The sequence below is a fragment of the Coloeus monedula genome (genome assembly GCF_965178545.1).
Source record: "Coloeus monedula genome assembly, chromosome: 1".
NCBI lineage: Eukaryota > Metazoa > Chordata > Aves > Passeriformes > Corvidae > Coloeus > Coloeus monedula.
Window position 1 is genome coordinate 109,057,899 of NC_138781.1, and position 18,511 is coordinate 109,076,409.

The window sequence follows — 18,511 nt, forward strand, 5'->3', positions numbered from 1 at the left end:
TTCTGGAGCAAGGACCTGTGGTAAAGCTAGAATGTAAAAGTTGTTCTGAAAGCATAACACTAATGAGAGCTGGATTCAGAGTTGGAGTCTTATGGCTGATGTATCAAAAAAAAAAAAAAAAAAAAGCTGTTTTGCTTAATAATGGCATCTGGACAAATCTCTCCCTTAAGCGGATGCTCCAGTGTTTAGCAAAGTAGGGGCTCCCACTGCAGACTCCCCCTGAATGGTCTGTGCAGACAGCTGTTTTCAGAGACTTTGCAAGAGCCTAGTTTTTCTGTTTGCTAGACCTTTGTTAAACCTAAATTAAATCGGGCAGCAAAATTCACCTTCCAATTTCTGTTGCTCTGAAAGCTCTTTAGACGCGTATTTAGAAAAGCCTTAATTTGAACATGTCTTTTAATAGAACCCGGTAATGATGTTTTCTGGTAATAACATTTTTTCATGTCTCTTGTGAGTCTGCTAGTGCTTTCATTTTTCATTTGCATTTTGAAAGCCTGTATTTTGTCTAACTTGTGACATTTTAATGTGGTCTGAGAATCAAAATTTTGGCCTCGCATACTAGGAAATTGGAGAGATGGCAAATCAAACACTTAGAATCAGTCAACCATTTTGAAATCTTGGCTTATGCTCATATAAAAATTAAATTTTAAAAAAATTAGGAAAATAATGAACTTGTGAGGAAGTAAAAATATCTATGAGTAAGAGTGTTAGGATTTAGACTGCAAGTAGTTGCATCAGGCCCAACACCTATGTAGACTTTTTGAAGGCTCTACATCACAGTCTAAGCATGGACAGACTCCAGCTGAGGTTTTTTTTGAGATAATATTTGCCTACAGAGTCTCCAAGAAAAAGGTCTATTTCTGGGTGCTTGATTATCCAGACCAGTGTCCACTAAACACTTCCAACCTTAGGCCATATTACATACTAGGGATGGAGAGGAGTTCTGTTTCCAGCTCAGCTGTTTAAAAAAAAATGGTACAGGACAATTTCCAATTCCTGATTGTTTCAGGTATCTCTCACCCCCACAGAGCATGGGTAAATATTACTGTACTAGTTTGAAAACAAACCAGGGGGAGGCACTAAGTCAGAATAACAATTTAATCTGGAAATTAAAAAAAAAAAAAGCCCAAAACACTGGTTCAAACTGACAGAGTCAGGATACAACCTGAGTCCCTGTTAGTCAGGGTGTCAGTAGCAGTCCGATAAGATGGTGGCTGCAGTCCTCCCAAAGTGGTGGCTGTGGTTCTGTTGAAGAGCGATCCTGTAGAAGGGTCTGCACTTCCTTGGAACGTCCAGTTGTGGCTATGTAGCTCCTGTCCTCTGGAAATCCAGTGGAAAGAGGATATGTGGTGTTCGGAATCTCAGATTATATCCACACTGGGATGCTTGGTTCCTCCCTCTGGGTGGAGCATCTCACAATGGGGTAATGAGTCATGAGGCCAGGTGTTGATTAGGCTCATTAACAGATGATAGTCCAGAGGGAGTTATCTCTGAGTCAGGTGGCAGGACAATGATGGGCCATTAACAGAACGATAGTCTGGGGGGAGGAGGCAAGGAAACACTGCCCCACCTGGTTTCAACAGCTCATGAGGATGGTAATAGAATACACTGCAACCCAGGACAATTACTCAAGAAAAAAAGATTAGAGTACAGTTAAATATTAACAACCATCTGTACTCTATTGCTTTTAGGTCAAAACAGCAAGAGCACAGTTTTATTCCTTGGCTTCAAGGATGAAGGACAATGACTGTTGAAACTCTTTATATATGGTAAATGTGGGGAATCCTAAATCACAGATTCATGAGAAGATTTAGGTTAAAAAGTATGAAATGTTCTGCAAAGCCTGTCTGGAGGGTCAGGGCAGAGCAAGTGGATAGTGTAATGCTCAGCAGCATAAACCCATGGCTGTATCTTTGGTGCCCCAGATCTTGCAGGCTTGTGATTGCATGCGTGCCTCAGACAGAAATACAGGGTAGAGCTCGTAGTGCATTGCTCAGCACAGGGGAAATAATGTGTGCTAGCAATGCTTCTGTGAGCTCTTTAGCAATGTATCACCAAGTTACCTGTGGAGAAGGCTGCAGGCTGGTGTGTCAGGTCAAGTAATTCTGCAATGCCATCTTAAGGTGATGATTTACTTCTGAATACGGAGCTGCAAGAGGCAGGGGCAGGGATTGTGTTGTTTCATGTCCCTTGCCCCATGCCAGGCTACTGGTCACACTGCACTCACGTTGTTGGCCAGACAGTCACAAGGCTTAAAATGATGGCCCAGGAGAAAGAACCACAGCAGCTTGGCTCATAGAGAGGCACATTTCTTTAACTAAGCAGCTCAAAAAACAGCCTCAGGTGACTCTCTGGTGACTACTATCACCAAATTATGAAGGAAAGTAAGGAATTTATGTTCTTTGTGTCCCAGTGAACTATTAACCTTATTAATGTAACTGGTTATCACTAAATGCTGGGAATACTTAAGGGCTGCCTTGGAAAAAAAAGTTCAAGTGTCCAATAACTTTTTGCTTTGAGCTGATGTCATTTGGAATCAGAGCAGAGAGAACAAAATGAAAAGGGTAGGGTTCTTTTTACAGCTGGAAATATGGCATTTTAATTTAAATTAGGTGAAGAAATTGAGATGCTTGGAGAGATGGAGGAATAAAGGGTAAGAAAGGACAGGGAGAAAAGAGCTGTCAGGCCTAATGTGTAGAGAAATAGTTATACCTGAAATACTGTGCAATTATTAAAAATGCATTGCCCCATAATGCTGCCAGTAGGACTTGGCATTATCTGCTCCTTAGCTTTTGTGCTAAAATAGTGAAAGCTGCTCATATTTTTCTTAAAGTATGATATGGCTGAAAAAGGTCCAGTAAAAATGAATTTGATTAACCCTTTGAGGAATAATGCGGCACCAGGCACTGGAGGCCTCCTCCAGAGAACAGAGACAGGCTTTGGGGGACTATGACAGAGAAATTCCAGTGAAACCAGAACTGCAAAAGAAGTCTGTGACTTGGGTTATTATAGTAACGAAACTGCTATTTTTCCATAGAACAGCACAATGGCAGCTTTCCTTTTTTTTTCCTAGAGGGAAGTTGCTGTGCCCCTGAGAAGGAGAAAAGAACATCTCTCTAAGTAACTTCAGTCAAATCCTGCAGCGAATAAATTTGCAAGCAGTGACGTGTGACATGAAGTTTTCACAGTATTTAATTAGAAACTAAATTTATGATCTAGCTGTTACACAGAAATAACATCCTAATTCATTTAAAAGCTTAATTGAAAGTCATTTCAAAGGATTCCAGCATTCCTTTTTCAAAATATTTTAAGGGACTGTGTCATTAGCCATTTAAAAAAACGTTTTAAGTCTTTTTTCATAATCCCATGTGTCCCAAGACTGATTATAGTTTTACTACTAAATCATTAAGGACAGAAATGAATCTCTGGGATAAAAATTCCCCTTAAGGTTTTATGGGTTACTGATTATATACATACCAAGACCATCCTACTACGTGTTTAAAAGAAAGAATAAATCTTTGCTGATCTCTCTACAGCAAGCTAGCAAGCCAGCAAGCTTATTTAACTTTCCTTAAGGAGAGGTCTATTGTGTAAGCAAGGCTGGCACTGGTTATTTAATGGTTCATAAGCATAAAGCTGGGCCAGCTCACTTTCCTTTGAAACTCAGTTTTGGTGTTTGGACCTTTTTGCTTTGCCCTTCCTCGTTGAGGTGTCAGACACCTCAGCTGTTTTCTCTGGGCATTTTTGGGCACCCCAGCTGAGAAGGGTCATTGCTGTGGCTGTCTGAGAGCTCTTGAAAGGACTGATGTTTTCAACACTCTTTCTGGGAAATAACTCTCCAAGACTCGCTTAGCTGTAGGGTTTTGGACTCAGTCTGGGAAAGGGCAGCACTGAATAATTCAGGTCCCGTGAACTTTAACAGGCACAGCCAATGAGAAACACCTCCCAGAAGCAGCAGAACAAAGCAATGGGAAGGGGACTGACAGTTAGGAATAGTTTAGTTTGAAGGGACCGTCTGGAAATCATATAGTATTTGTATGAAAAAGAGGTTGCAGGTTGATGCTCCTTCTACGGATGCTCTGGCATTGAAATGCTCACAGCCTTCTGCTGAAAAATTATTTCCACAGTGACCCTGAGAAGCATTTCAGAAATCTTTCTTTTCAGAGAAAGGGTTGTGGCCAAGTGGCTTTAAGGAGTCATGTTTCATAAAGGTGTTGAAAAAACATGGTGAACTTACACAGGAAACTGACAGAGAATCTGTCAAAATATATCAACATGTAGTATACATGTTAATTCCTGATCCTTTTTTTTTTCTTTTTTTTTTTTTGTTTTTGTTTTGTTTCTCTTGAAATGCCTGTCAAAGTGTAGGAAAGCCAGAAGAAATTCACAGAGAAGCCCACTGAGCTCTTGTGCAGCCGGGTCTGCCCATGTTTGCTGTCACCCAGCTCTGTTGACAGAAGTATCCCACCAAACTGTTTCCTGGTCTGGTGGATCTTCCCCTAACTCAGAAAAAGATCTTTTGTAGACACTTTGGAGTCTGCACTAGAAAAGCAAGAACAACTTGCTCAGGGAGAAAGTAGCTATTTGGCACACTTCATTGATATTCACAGATTGATGTGCTGGAGCATGTCCAGAAAACGGCAGTGGAGCTGGTGAAGGGTCTGGAGCACAAGTGTTACGAGTGCAGCTGAGGGAGTTGGGTTGTTTAGCCTCAAGAAAAGAAGGCTCAGAGGGGACCTTATCACTCTCTGTATCTACCTGAAAGGAGGGTGTAGTGAGCAGGGTGTGTGTCAGTCTCTTCTCAGGTAACAAGTGTTGGGATGACAGGAAATGGCCTCAAGCTGCGCCAAGGGATGTTTAGATTGGATATTAGGAAAGAATTCTTCACAAAAAGGGTTGTTGAGCACAGAAACAAGCTGCCTGAGGAAGGGGTAGAGTCACCATCCCGGGAGGTATTTAAAAGACTTGTAGGTGTGGCACTTGGGGACACAATTTAGTGATGGACTTGGCAGTACTGGGCTGAACAGTTGGAATTGATGATCTTAAAGGTCTTTTTCAGTCTAAATTATTCCACGACTTATGTGAATGCACTGAGGTAAAAGTCACATGAAGCACCACAGCCCAACAAATTGCTTTAAAAACACTGAGTGATGAACTGGATTTCAACTTTCCAACACAAAACTTTTGTGTCATGTACCCCTCCCCTATTTTTGGAAGAAGAAAATTTTGACTTTACTTGACAACATGCCAATGCAGCATAAACCCTGAACCAGTCCCCAGACAAGCATTTCTCTGCAGAAATGATTGTGCTGCATCCCTCCGGTGGTAAATATGAGAGACCCAGCCCAAGGGGGAAGGAGAGAAGACAAACAGCCTAATAAAGTACTCAGCCTGAATAATTCATTTGATTAAAAATGGAAAGCAATGTATGTATTTAATAAATTGTGTTTGTATTAATTATGCGGAGGAAAATGAACAGGTTCTGCAGAGTCTCCCTGAAGCTGTTGGTCAGTGCTGAAGCAATGCAGGAGTGATGCCAAGGCAATGCCAAGGCAGTGCTGGGGTTGTGCTGGGCCGCTGCTGGGTGATGCCAGGGCAGTTCAGGCTTGGTACCAGCTGATGCTGGGCAATGCTGGGCAACGCTGCAGTGATGCAGGGCAGTGCCAGGTGCCACCAAGTCAGTGCCAGAGAAATAACCAGCAGTGCCAGGTGCTGACGAGTTAGTGCCAGGCTGATGCCCACTGGCACCGGGTGGTGTCAGGCACTGCTGGACATTGCAGTGGTGTTGGGCGATGCCAGGGCAAAGCCAGGCAATGCAGAGGGGGCCAGAGTGGTGCCAGGGCGGTGTCAGAGCAATGCCAGCACGGTGCCAGGGTGATGCCAGGGCAATGCCAGGCAGTTCCAGGGCGATGCCGGGAGTGCCAGGGCAATGCCAGGCAGTTCCAGGGCGATGCCGGGAGCGCCAGGGCAATGCCAGGCAGTTCCAGGGCGATGCCGGGAGCGCCAGGGCAATGCCGGGTCTGTGCCAGGGCGATGCCGGGCAGTTCCAGGGCGATGCCGGCGGTGCGATAGTGCCACCTGGCGCCGCGCTGCCGCCACCGCAGGTGCGGTGTCTCCGCGCCCGCCCGCGGAGGCAGCGCCGCTCCCCGGCCGGGCCGGGGCTGAGCGAGGGGCGCACGGCACTGCCAGCGAAGCCTCTGCCAAATGGAGAAGGGAGTCACAGAAAGCCCGGCAGCTCTTGTGCTGTCAGTGAAATTAGAAATATTAATTTTTAGTGGTAAAAAAACAGTCCAATAAAAATGTGTGGCTCATCAGCAAAACTTACTGTGCTTTCAAGCTTTGTTTTTCTGTTTCTTTGAAAACTTAATCTTCGCTGTACCAAACACTCAATTTTTTTCCCCCCTTCCAAGCAGTTATCCTTGTAAGTGCTGTGCTTGTTTTGGTGTAAGCAGCCCAGCTACCCAGAGGGAAAAAGTTTTTTGTTTTGTATAGCTGTATGTTTGTTTCATTTGGGCTTTGTTTTTTTGTTTTTGGTGGTTTTTTGTTTTTTTTTTTTTGTTGTTTGGGTTTTTCATTTGTTTGTTTTTGTTGTGGCATTTTTCTTGGTTTGGTTTTGGTTTTTGATTTATTGTTTTTTAGCTCTATGAAATTAATTTCTGTCCAAAAATCAGACCTGCAGGGGTGGAGAAACATACCGTGCTACTGTGGTGAGGCTGCTTTCCTTCAAGAGCTGCTGATGCTTCAGTGCTCTTGGCCTCTGTGTGCCTCCTTGTTTTGAGAAGATGCTTGAGTGAAGTGACTCACAGACCTGTGGATGCTCACTGCAGCATCTGCATTTTTTTGAAAGAGCAAATGCAGTTTGTGGCATGTCTTTCATTTTTCCCGTTATCACCTTTGTCCACATGGAATTTATATTCATTATATGCTCCAGGCAGAGCCAAGGCTTTTAAAATTTACTCTCTACATTTTCAATTTTCTAAATTTGCTAGAGCATTTTACTTCCCAATCTGTTGAGCCTTATTTTCCAAGGCAGCCTGTTGTGAGGCATCTTTATCCAGATCATGCCTAAAGATATGGGAGCTTCTCCTCCATGCAGAGTGCCCTTTATCCACCTGTCATGCTTCTCCCGCCTTGGCTGACCTTGGCCTCTGGATTTGAGGACCACCTCGTCCACATAGTCACCTTTGCTGATGCTCCTCCACATTACTAGTGGAAAGGTGGATTTTGAGACATGAGTGTATTATGCAGAGCAAGGATTAAGCCTCATAAACTACTACAGATGCCAGCATGGAAAACTGCAAACTCACAAGACCCCTGTCTCACCCTGTAGTGAATCTGGTTACTGTAATTGTTGGGGGTGTTGTGAAGCTCTCAGAAGGAGAACGCGCAGATGGAGGAGGCAGGATAAGGAAGTAGGTGTATATTACCTTGAGGAAAATATCAAAAATTGAGGCTTCTTTTCAGCAGTCATTTGTCTACAAGGACCAAAAAAACAAGCTAGGTGTGTCTTCACTCCAAGCTCATTTCTAACAACTCCAGGTGAGAGATGGAAGAGCAGCAGAGGAAAGAAAGAGTTATATCCAGATGAATTCAGACATGGGGCAGAATTGCAACCTTGAGATCGCAGCATGGACAGACCCCCAACAACATGGAATAGGGGCTAAGGGAGAGGATGACAAGCCAGGCAATATTCATAGTGAAGATTATCTGTTGCTTGATGAAGAAACTGCCACTGTGGAAGGTAATGATCTCCCATTCACACAGGTCCAGTCGGAAGTGACACTGTCCTCAGAAAGCTGCCTGTTCTGTAAAACCCAACTCATGGACAAGCCCAGAGAACCCAAGTCCACCAGGGAGGTGCTCAACATTGCCATGTGTTCACAGGACTGCTGTGAATTTCCTCAGGACCCTGAAGGCAGCAGACCAGTTTATTTCTAAGGACAATTTAAATTTGGGACAGGAGTGCAGTAGTAATGTTCAGCCAGAGGCTGTGGGACATGGTCACTTGGAGCTGTGTCCGTTGCCTCCTCCTCCAAGGCACTGAGCAATACCTGACACAACCTTTGCCCTGAGACTGGGGAATGACAGTGTCCAGAAAGTCTTGTCCCTGGGTGCCCTCTAATGTCCCTACTGCCCCCTATCACTGTCTCGGAGCCCATCCCCAGCTAATTTCTCCTAAAACCTTTTCTAATCTAATGTAAATAGCTGCTGCCAAACACACTGATTCTGATTGTTAATTCTCCAGCCTCTCTGTTTGATCTGGCAGCTCACACAAGGCTGTCCCCTTTCTACTGGTGAAAGAGCCTTACTGCCAGGGCAAAAGTCACATGTCCCTGGGCATGGTGAGAATTAGTGGCTTTCCAGATGATGGAAGTAGAACTTAGAGGGTATAGCATGGTAGTAGTGCATCATTGTTGTACCTGGACAAAAGATACATGTTCTGCTGTTCAGATAAAGCCTGTACAGGTGTGGAAGAAGATCACATGCATCCAAACCAAGGTTTGTAGCATGTTCAAACATTCAGTGCCCCTACAAAACTTGAGAAGCTGGATAAAAAACAAGACTTTCCCACCAAAGACTCATCAAGGAGACTATATTAGGGAAATTAAACACAGGACAAATCTTTCCTTTCCTTTCCTTTCCTTTCCTTTCCTTTCCTTTCCTTTCCTTTCCTTTCCTTCCCTTCCCTTCCCTTCCCTTCCCTTCCCTTCCCTTCCCTTCCCTTCCCTTCCCTTCCCTTCCCTTCCCTTCCCTTCCCTTCCCTTCCCTTCCCTTCCCTTCCCTTCCCTTCCCTTCCCTCCCTCCCTCCCTCCCTCCATTTAGACATGTTTCAGTATTTCTTCCATGATTGTTTCCTATACTATTAATACTCCTGAGTTCACACAGAGAGTAGAGCGGCCCAGCTATGAAGACCAGAGCTCAGCAGAGCAGGCACAGCACTTCCTGCTGCATGTAGCAGTGATAAAATCAGTTTTTCTGCTCTCTTTTCCTATGTTTTATTTTCAAGGGCTCTGTCAGTGAGTACATTAACAAGATTTCTATCAGGCATCTTGCCCTATGTTTTGGAGCATAAGCCATGCACCTCTGCTAGCTGCCTCCTTGTCCAGCAGCATGTGGAAGGCTGTGGAAGAAGAAAGGAAGTGCAGCAGACACATACATGTCTTGATAGCTCAAATATAATTTCATTTAATGAAGAATATCTTCTTTTTATTGTTATTCCTCGTGATATTTATAAAAAATTTATTAGGTTAATGATTTAGAATCCAACTGGGAGAATTTTACTGTTCACATTGTTTTTTAAAAATTTTATGTTTTACCAACTAATTACTGGAGCAAAAATACTAGTGTTACATTTGTTTGATTCATTATTTCCCTGTATATTTTCATATAAACACATGAACATTTTCAAATGTACATATTCCTCATTCTAGAAAACAGTGTTAATATTGTTTTGGTGTAGAATTTTTCAGATATTTTAGATATAGTTGATAAGTGGGTCCTTTTTTCCCCACCAAAACTCCCAAAGAGCAAAAGCTTTCATTATTGAATTTTTCCATGTCTGGTGTAGGTTTTAAGTCAATTCAATGTAAAACTACTTCAGATATGTGAGTGGCGAAAATAGCAACAGCAACAACAAATCTCAGATACTCCCTTTGCATGACTGGGTCAGTTAGTTGAAAACACCCTAATTAAAACACAGTGTCTTCCATTGTAGATGCTAAGAGAAGTGGAAGAGAAATTTTCCTATTTTTACAGCCACCTGTGAAAGTCTCCTTTCTCGCACTAACTAGCTGGGAAAGTGGTTTGAGGTTTTGTAGACTATCTCACAGGTGCACAAGCTGTTTGTGTCTTTGTTTTCCACACTGGGAAAAATATTTTGGAAATGGGTGTTATGCCATTCAACCAATTGCTCTGGGAGGTGGATGGTCAAGCACCCAGTGGTGTTATGCACTCTTGCAAACAAAGCTATATAAGCTGAATTATATAATTAAATACAGCCATTTCTGGCCTTTGAACCCAGTCCTGGACTGTGTCATTCTTGGTACAACAGCGACTTCCATCTCACTCCAGCTCTTTTCTTAGGTTCTCTGATTGCCTGTGAAAAAGTATCTACGCTGAGCAGCTGCAATGTGGAGGGGAGAAATCAGAAATGACACAAATTCAGTACTCCTCTACAGCAGGCAAACAGGAGGCCAACTCACCGTGCGACACTAATGAGTCCAATTATTGACTGAAACACAACGGGCTTGCAATGCTCCTTTCTGCACTTTGCAGGGCAGTCATGTAACCCAGCTCAATCCCACAGGGAGAAACCTTCCCCTGCTCCTGGCCCAATGTGTCTAACGTTCCCCATGAGGATACATTTGTCCCCAGTTAGGATGACACCCGACCAAGCAAACCCTTCTGGCAATGATCTGTTTTCCATTTACCATGCTAAAGTAGTTTGTAACAAAACTTACCCAAAGAAATTAACAGTGATGTTAGGCTGCCACGGAAAACTTGTTGAATCACAATTAACATGTTAATATGAATTGCCTGAGTGATTTTTTGTAACAAACAATTTGATCCTTTGAAATATATGGGTGGGATCTTTCTCAATGGTGAGACAATATACCTCTTTCTCCATTCCATGGTAAAAATGTACCTTCAAAGGGAAAAAAAAAGACTGGTTACAAGCTATTATCTTGTAGGGACTATTAAAAATATGCTATAAAAAATTTCAGAGGAATTTCTGGCTGTCTGCATACTGGTGTTATTCTGCAGTAAACTACATTTGAACAAAGCTCTTTATGTTGGTGTTTTCAGAGAGCAAATGGGATGGGGAACCCGGAAAGGTGTTCCAGGAGCCTTTAATTATTTTATTCCATTATCAATCTCACATACAGAGTTGAGACAGAGATGGTACAAAGCTCATGCTGTCCCAGACATTCAAAGATTTCCTTGTTACAAAGCATTCTTAAAAGCTTTTTAGCCAATAGCACGCTTCTGAAATTTACAAACAACTGTTTTAACCAGTCTTCAGTAATGCATGTACATCTGTTGTGCACAACACTTGCTTGTTATGCCTTATATAATAATGCACAATATTACATTATTAGGCTTAAACTTATCTATCCTGCTAAGCATATTTTTTGTAATTTCAAAACCTATCTCAGCCAAACCTAAAAACTCCAACCATTGTTTTAATGTCCTTGCTTGCTGTATAATTGTATATTCTTCTATCTTCAAGTTTTTACAACCAGAGCTGGTTCCTAAATTCTTCTGCTTTATTTATGAAACCTGCTTTTTTCTCACACCTAAGAGGTTTTTCAACTTTTGTGTTTCCTACATCTTTAAGCTCACTAAATTTGTGGCAAATTTCCTTCCTAAGGACTTCTTTTCCTTTGCACTTACACCCTGCCTCAGAAGGACTACAGCCCCAGTCCCACAGGCAACCTGGTCTGTGTTTGGTTTCAAGGACCAGAAAGATTTGGTAGGCATTCACACAGGCATTTAAGATTTCCAGTTCTCATTTTGACTGTCAATTTAAGCTTGTGTGGGTCCACCCAACCACTAGAATTAACTTTGTAAATTCAAAGAGCTAATTTTTAATGGGTGTAAATGCCTTAAAACATCATTTGCATAATCTGTCAATGAGGAGAAAATAGATGCAATAAATATTTGACAGAATATGCTAAGGACATTCACTCACACTTCTGCAATCACTTCCAGTTAATTTCAGGAGGATCCTGAACATTTGGAGACTGGATTAGCCTACTGGTAGTGCTCTTCAGGGGAACTGTTACCCAGGAATCATTTCCAGGCTTAGCTTTCTGGATAAAAAATGCACCACAATGAACAAATATTCAGCTACCATGATACACTCAGCCCCAAGTGAATCATTTTTCACAGCGAGAAACTACTGAAATTTGAGAAGATTATGGATCACAGGAAAAGGGCATTTCTATGAATAATTAGATTAGAACCAACAAACATGAAACTTGTATTTTAAAATGTTTATGAGATGTGATCTGTGGTTGCTGCAAAAAGAAATGTTCAGAGACAGATTCAAAAACAATGTGCACTTTTCAACCTCCTTCTGCCAAGAGAAAAAGCCTAGGTTGTGGGTTAGAGCAGAAGCCACACAATTATGCAAATAGGCATTGTAGGGAACACAGCACAAAGTGGGCTTTATGCAGAGGACCCTGAGATGAAAATAGCCGGGAAAACCACAATTTTTTAGGCGTCATCCAATGCTTCTCTTATACTTACTAATGGCCAGACACAGATGCTCATACTGTGGAGTGCAGCACAGCAGGCCTGTGAGCTCATTGGCTCCCACTGTAGCACTGGAGCAACCTGGGCTGGACAGGGATGCTCCTCTGCCTGGCAAGAATGGGGTCAGAGAGGGAACCCCAAGACTGAGGATGTGCCTCAGATGAATCCCAGTGGGGCATCAGGATGCAGCATCCCTGCCTCCATGCAAGGCCCATGGGCAAGTAGGGCACTCTGGTCTGAGCTATGCACACCAGCTCTACAGCACAAGCATGGCCCAGCTGGGTCCAGGCTCAAAACACCAGGACCACACAAAGGGGGGGAATTGTAAGGATGAGCTCATCCATGTTAACACAGCATGTCTATAAATCCAGCAGGCACAGGATGCTGCTTTGGTCAGTGTTCAGGGTCAGGTACTCAGCTAGTTTAAATCAGCACAACTGTTCTGGCGTTTGCAGAGTCATGCAGATTTACAGTGGCTGAAGACACAGCCCAATTATCAGCAAGTAACCACATTCTGAGGCTGTAATTTCAGCCTGAATAAAATATGAGTGGCTTATGTGACAATTAGAGTTTTCTTATTAGAGTGATGGCCACATGAAGCCTCATTTCCCTCTGATATAATGTACACTACATTGCACCTGCCTACTAAACACATAGGCCTGCCCAAGCTGTCATGGCTGCCAGTTTGTGTGCTTTTTTTCCTCATCTCTGACTGATTTTTTCCTCTCATGCTTTACTATTGCTTTTCCAGTTGTGGCCGCTGTGCTGTGCAGTGCTGCCCAACCTGCTTTCCCTCACAGACTCTCCCCACTGCTTTGGGAGAGACCATCTGAGGTCCTAAAGCAGCATGCAAAGGTATCCCTGGGGTACCAGTTAAATACAGGTGCAGGCACACCACAGGAGTTCGGCCTCTGGGTACTCAGGCAACCTGAAGACCTCATGCTACTTTACAGCTGGGTGGTACCCACCCTGAGAGATTTTAACTTCACCTTACCTGTAAGCTAAACATCTGGGCATGCTGCAGCCAGAGATCTGAAGCACAACCTCTTTTTATTAGAACAGCAAATCTCCACAAATTGATTTCTGCTCCTCTCTGGAAAGTAAGACAATCACACTTCAGAGCTCAAGGCTCGCACTTGTTTTCCCCACAGTGTTTTCAGCATTGCAACCTAGATATTACTGCATTTACTGAGCTATCCATCTCTCTATGCACACACATGCCCACAATTGTTCACCCTTTTTGCACCATCTGGTAATCCCTGATACACTCCATCATTTTATCACCCAGGAAAACAAAGAAGGAAAAGATAAGGAGCACAAAGATGCTCTATGGGTTTATATTAATTGAGCATATCTTAATCACTTGATTTCATTGTTGCAGCATTTCTATAATAAGTCTATACTGAATTATTCAGGATATTTTCCTTAATAAGCACAATAAGCTCTATACCCACCTGTGAAGGATAGGCAAGCAGGTGTGCAAACCCACTTCAGGCAACAAGCTCCAGCTGGGACCACTCACCTCTCTACCACCCACAGCTACAAGAGAGCAGGATGTGCCTCTGTTGAGAGGTTTGGTAGTCATTGTTTCTGTCTTAACTGAATTGGTTTGTAAAGTTTAGGAGTAATCCAGGAAAAAGCTGTACTGTGATCACTGGGAAGCAGAGATTGAAAGGAAAAGGTACTGTGGCTGCCAATAGTGTGCTCAGAATACCTGTAACTGGGGGGGGCTGCTTCATGGGGTTAGTTGACTTTTTGAGAGGCACTTCTGTCTTCCTGTGCTCTGGGCTGATTCCCCTCTTCTCCTAGCTACTTTCCTTATTTTCCCAGCCTTTGTTAGGGTTTATGTCTTCTTTAAATGTTCTTTTTCTAAGTGAGTCCTGGAACAAAAGTTTAAAAGAAAATAATCTGAGTGTCATAAGTCTACTGGTTTTGTTTTGCTTCTATCCTATTTTTTTCTTTACCTGCTCCCTCTGTGGTTTTTCTGCATTTGAATCCGGAAGCTCCTCAAGGATAAGGCCAAGTTCTTTGTGAGTTGCTGGAACAGTGACTAATTATTAGAAGCCCTCACGCATTTTTCTAACATGTACAAAAGGTGATGATGTTATTTCATGTACTTTGTGACTTACTATTGTTATCATCTGCACTGCTAATGATTCCTTGGCCTGTGGTTAATTAAGTAACATTCAAAGTTGTTTCCTCTTGTTGTGTTTGTTAAACATCAGAAACATGAAGTCATCTGAATGACTCCAAACCCTAGACTGCAGAAATGAGGCTCGTATCAGCTTAAGTAAGGAGGAAAGTCTCAGACAGAGCTGTTATGCATTAATCAAATAAAACAGTCCTAGAAGGGGAAATTTTAATGATTGATACTTATTCTAGCAATGCACAGTTAGGGTGTACAGCTAAGTGATTTATTGTGTTCTGTACCATAAGGTTTCCAAATCATGGTGGAAATCCTCACAGGAAACAGTGGTACTATCCAGAGAGCAGATTTTTTTGTTTCTGTGTTACTCACAATTATGGAAAAAATGTTACAATTGTGAAGAGCACGTGCTTTTCAATGAAACACCTATTTGACATGTGCAAGCTCACATATTAAAATAGAGGATTAGGAAGAAACTAAACAGTTGTTTTGCTTTTGTTATATGCTGAAAAAAACCCAGCTAGCACTGACTCTGAGAACTGACACTTTCTCCAAGATTTTCCTCTCTCTGCCTTAACAAATGCAGGATATTTGCTCTTTGGAAAGTAAAACTTGAAATCAGCAGCTGTGAAGGGTTTCGGTTGTAGGCTGTCTAAGTGCTTTGTCACGTGTTTGCCTTTCAAGGTGTTTATGTAATGACTTGGAGGTAATACTGTCAGCAGGGTGGTGAACCAGACCAGACCTACTGGGGCAACTTCTGGGCCCTCATCTCACGTGGGTGAGTGAGGAGAAAAGACATACCTGAGGGATGGGTAGGAAAGTAAGAGTGCACCCTTTTGCTGCTGCAGCCTGCTATGGTGGCAGGCGTCTTGCAAGATGTGTTGGATGTGTAACTAGGATGAGAGTTCTTTATACTGCAGATTGTGAAGGTGTGTGCATCCTTTTCATAATGTACCTATTGACTTTGGGTAGGTCTTGCTACCAAACATCTGGAGATGCCTCTGTGTAAATCCTCCTGTCTTCTGACTTACATTTCCACAATTGGTTCCTGCTAATGGTATTTCTGCTCCTGTACAAATAATATGTTCTTGAGGCCTCTTTCTGCAAGTTCTAACCCACTTTAATCATAACAATCTCTGCACTGGAAATAAGTCACTGGCATTAAACAGAAGCAGAGGAAACCCTAAAAGTAGTTTCTTCCCTGTGTAATGCAGTATTATAACAGGCTGGGAGAGGGAACATTTGCAGTGGCAAAGAAAAAGAATGACTCCAACCAAAATAGCATTAGCTTTTTATTGTCTGTCAGTGTCTTCTCTCTAGAAGTTGGGAAAAAGGCCTATTTCAAAAAAGAAATGGCACAGTATGTCCTTTGAAGCTCTTGGTGGCAGTGAAGTGTCACAAATATTTCAGCGCAGAAACTGCCGTTGGATTCTGTACATCAGGCTGAGAGTGGAGTCTGAGGATGTGTAATGTGAATTGCCCTGTGCTGGCCCGAGGCTCCATTGTTACTCTTATGCATTATTTACACCAACTGCCTTTAAATATCACGCTGGGGATTTGTCTGTGGGTTGTCTGTTCAGTTTGTGTTTAGATAGATGGTTCAATAACTAAGGTAACCAAAAGCAAAGTATACGTTACACTGAAATCCCTTCAGCTTTGCTGTATACAATTGCAGCCCCTCACCTCTCTGTACATCTTTTTTCATTAGTGTTCGTGCTGTTGAAATGTACCTGATACAATTCACAGCATGATCCTTTTAGAACAGGAACACTACCTTTTTTCCCCCCTTTGTCACCAGGGATGTAAATGACTGAATACCTCTGTTTTGCTAAGGAAAAGTTAGTGCCATATGGGTCAGAGTACAAATGCACTGTGAGCAAATTTGTGCTGCTTAAGGAAGCACAAAGGTGCTCATCTAAGTGTTTTTCCAACAGCCTAGTGAGATCAGGGAAGGAAGGTGTGGGGCTTTGCCTGCGAACTGGCCAGCAGTTCCCTACCCCACACTGCTGGCTGCAGCTTGGTAAATATTCCCATTCCCTATCTTCCTTGTCCTGATAGTTGCTACTGAGAGCTGCTGACAGATAATTAAAGCTGCTTGGTGTAACACTGTCTGCAAGTGCTTGCAGAAACTGGAGTGGAAGAAAGTGGAAGTTTCACCTAGGGAGATTAGAGGGGAGGAGATCTTTTATGAAGACAGATTAATTCAAAAGCAAATGTGTTTACAGAAAGCTTGTAAAATGCTGTTTTCGAAACAGCATTTTGACCTAACTATGATAAAGACTTCTGGTTCATCTTTATTAGAGAAGGAGGCTTCCCCCTCTCTTCCATCTCCAAGAGGGAAGTTTCCTAGTGCTGTTGAACAAGTTCGGTCAATTCTGATTTGTTTTGCATTTATCATTTAGCAGACTTTGTTCAAAAATATAGTTATTACTTAAATAACCCAAACCAGAAAATTCATTTCTTCTATTGGCAAGTATTGTGGGAGTCTTATTTTTAATGGGTTTCTGAGTCACTTCAGATGCTTCTATGCTTTTTTATTTGTTACCTGTAACTCAGGATTTACAGGTTGTGTGCTCCACGGCCTTTGGCACTGCAGATGGTTTTCCTTCTGCACATTACCATATTGCTTAACATGCCCTACCTTTTCCTCTCTCTTGAAGGTTGGCATAAGGCAATAAATAATTATTGGCTCAATCACCATTCTTTGCTTACGTGGAAAAGCAAACTGTTTTGAGGATGTTGCTACTGTAGTTGGTGAGCCTATGTGATCTAAGTGCTGTGGTGGTGAGGATTGTGTGCCTGGATCTTAATGCCTTTCTAGGCATGCCTAAGGTGTCTGTTTACAGACTCACTTGGGTTTATTCATGTGTTATCCTATTAGTTCCTGCTGCTGGCTTCCATCGCCTGGACCTATAGGCTCTTTCCTGCATCCAGGTACACTACTGCTTCCACTTGCAGTGGACCAGGACATTTGTAAACTTGTGAGGTACAGTATAAGCAGGAGTAATGGGGCTGAAATCCAGGTACCTTTCCACTGACAAAAACCACAGTTAATCTGCGTTTTTTCTTTTTATATCCACTTACCTTTTCCCTTGCTTTTGCCACCTCCTATCCGAGGGAAAGCAGCACTTTGTGTTTCTGTGTTCAGGTGAACACTTTCTTCACTAACTGTGTCAAACAAGCCTTAAAAGCTCCAGACTTCCAGCAGACTTTACCCTCCTGGGGCAGCTGGAGTGCCAGTTTTTCACATACATCTGGTGGGCAGCAAAGCACAGTCAAATCCTGCCCAGTAAATTTGGTGTTATGGGGTGGCTAGCAGAAGCTCACAAAAGCACAAGGGTTGCTGGCTTAATCAGACCTCTGCTAGACTTAGCTGTTCTGCTGGAAACACCTCATACTTTTCCTGGAAAAGCCTTATTGTAAGAAAAGCTGTGTGGCAATCAAGGTCTGCTCATCCCACATCCCTTTTGTCCTCAGCATAATACACAGCCTGGTCTGCCCTGCCTCATTCTCCTCTTGGTAATCCTACTGCAGAAGGAAATGTGGTCAGGCATCTACCAGAGGGCTGGTGAAAGTGCAGGGGTGGCAAAGGTGCCCCAATAAACACACATTTCTCCACCCCACCCCGAGGGGTGCAGAAAACCAAGGGATGTTTGCAGGAGATGGGCAGCACCGTCCAGCGTGGTGTGAGCTGTGGTGGGCAGCGGGTGCAGGCAGGCTCTGCTGATGCACAGCTGCACGGGAGTGGGAACAGCCGCCTGACTGGCGGGCAAGATGCTGTCTCCATTGTCAGCGTGGTGTTGCTAATAAGGAAAAAAAGCTTCTTTTGTGTGTGGATGGGAGCAAACTGTGGTCAAGGACAGTGCTTGTGTGGCGGTGCCCTCGGCAGCTGGAGGTGTCACTGCCTGCTCCAGAAACTGCAGTGACCCCAGAGCAAACACTTCAGGACCTGAGCACAGAAAGGGAGTGTTGTCAAGTGTGGGTTTGCTTTGAGTACAGCTGTGATACAGCTGGGCAAAGATTCACTCCGTAGTGACTCCCCTCCATGCTCCCTTACTCCCTCCTCCCAGTTTCAAGGGGAAGGATTTGGCATTGCAGGGATTGAGG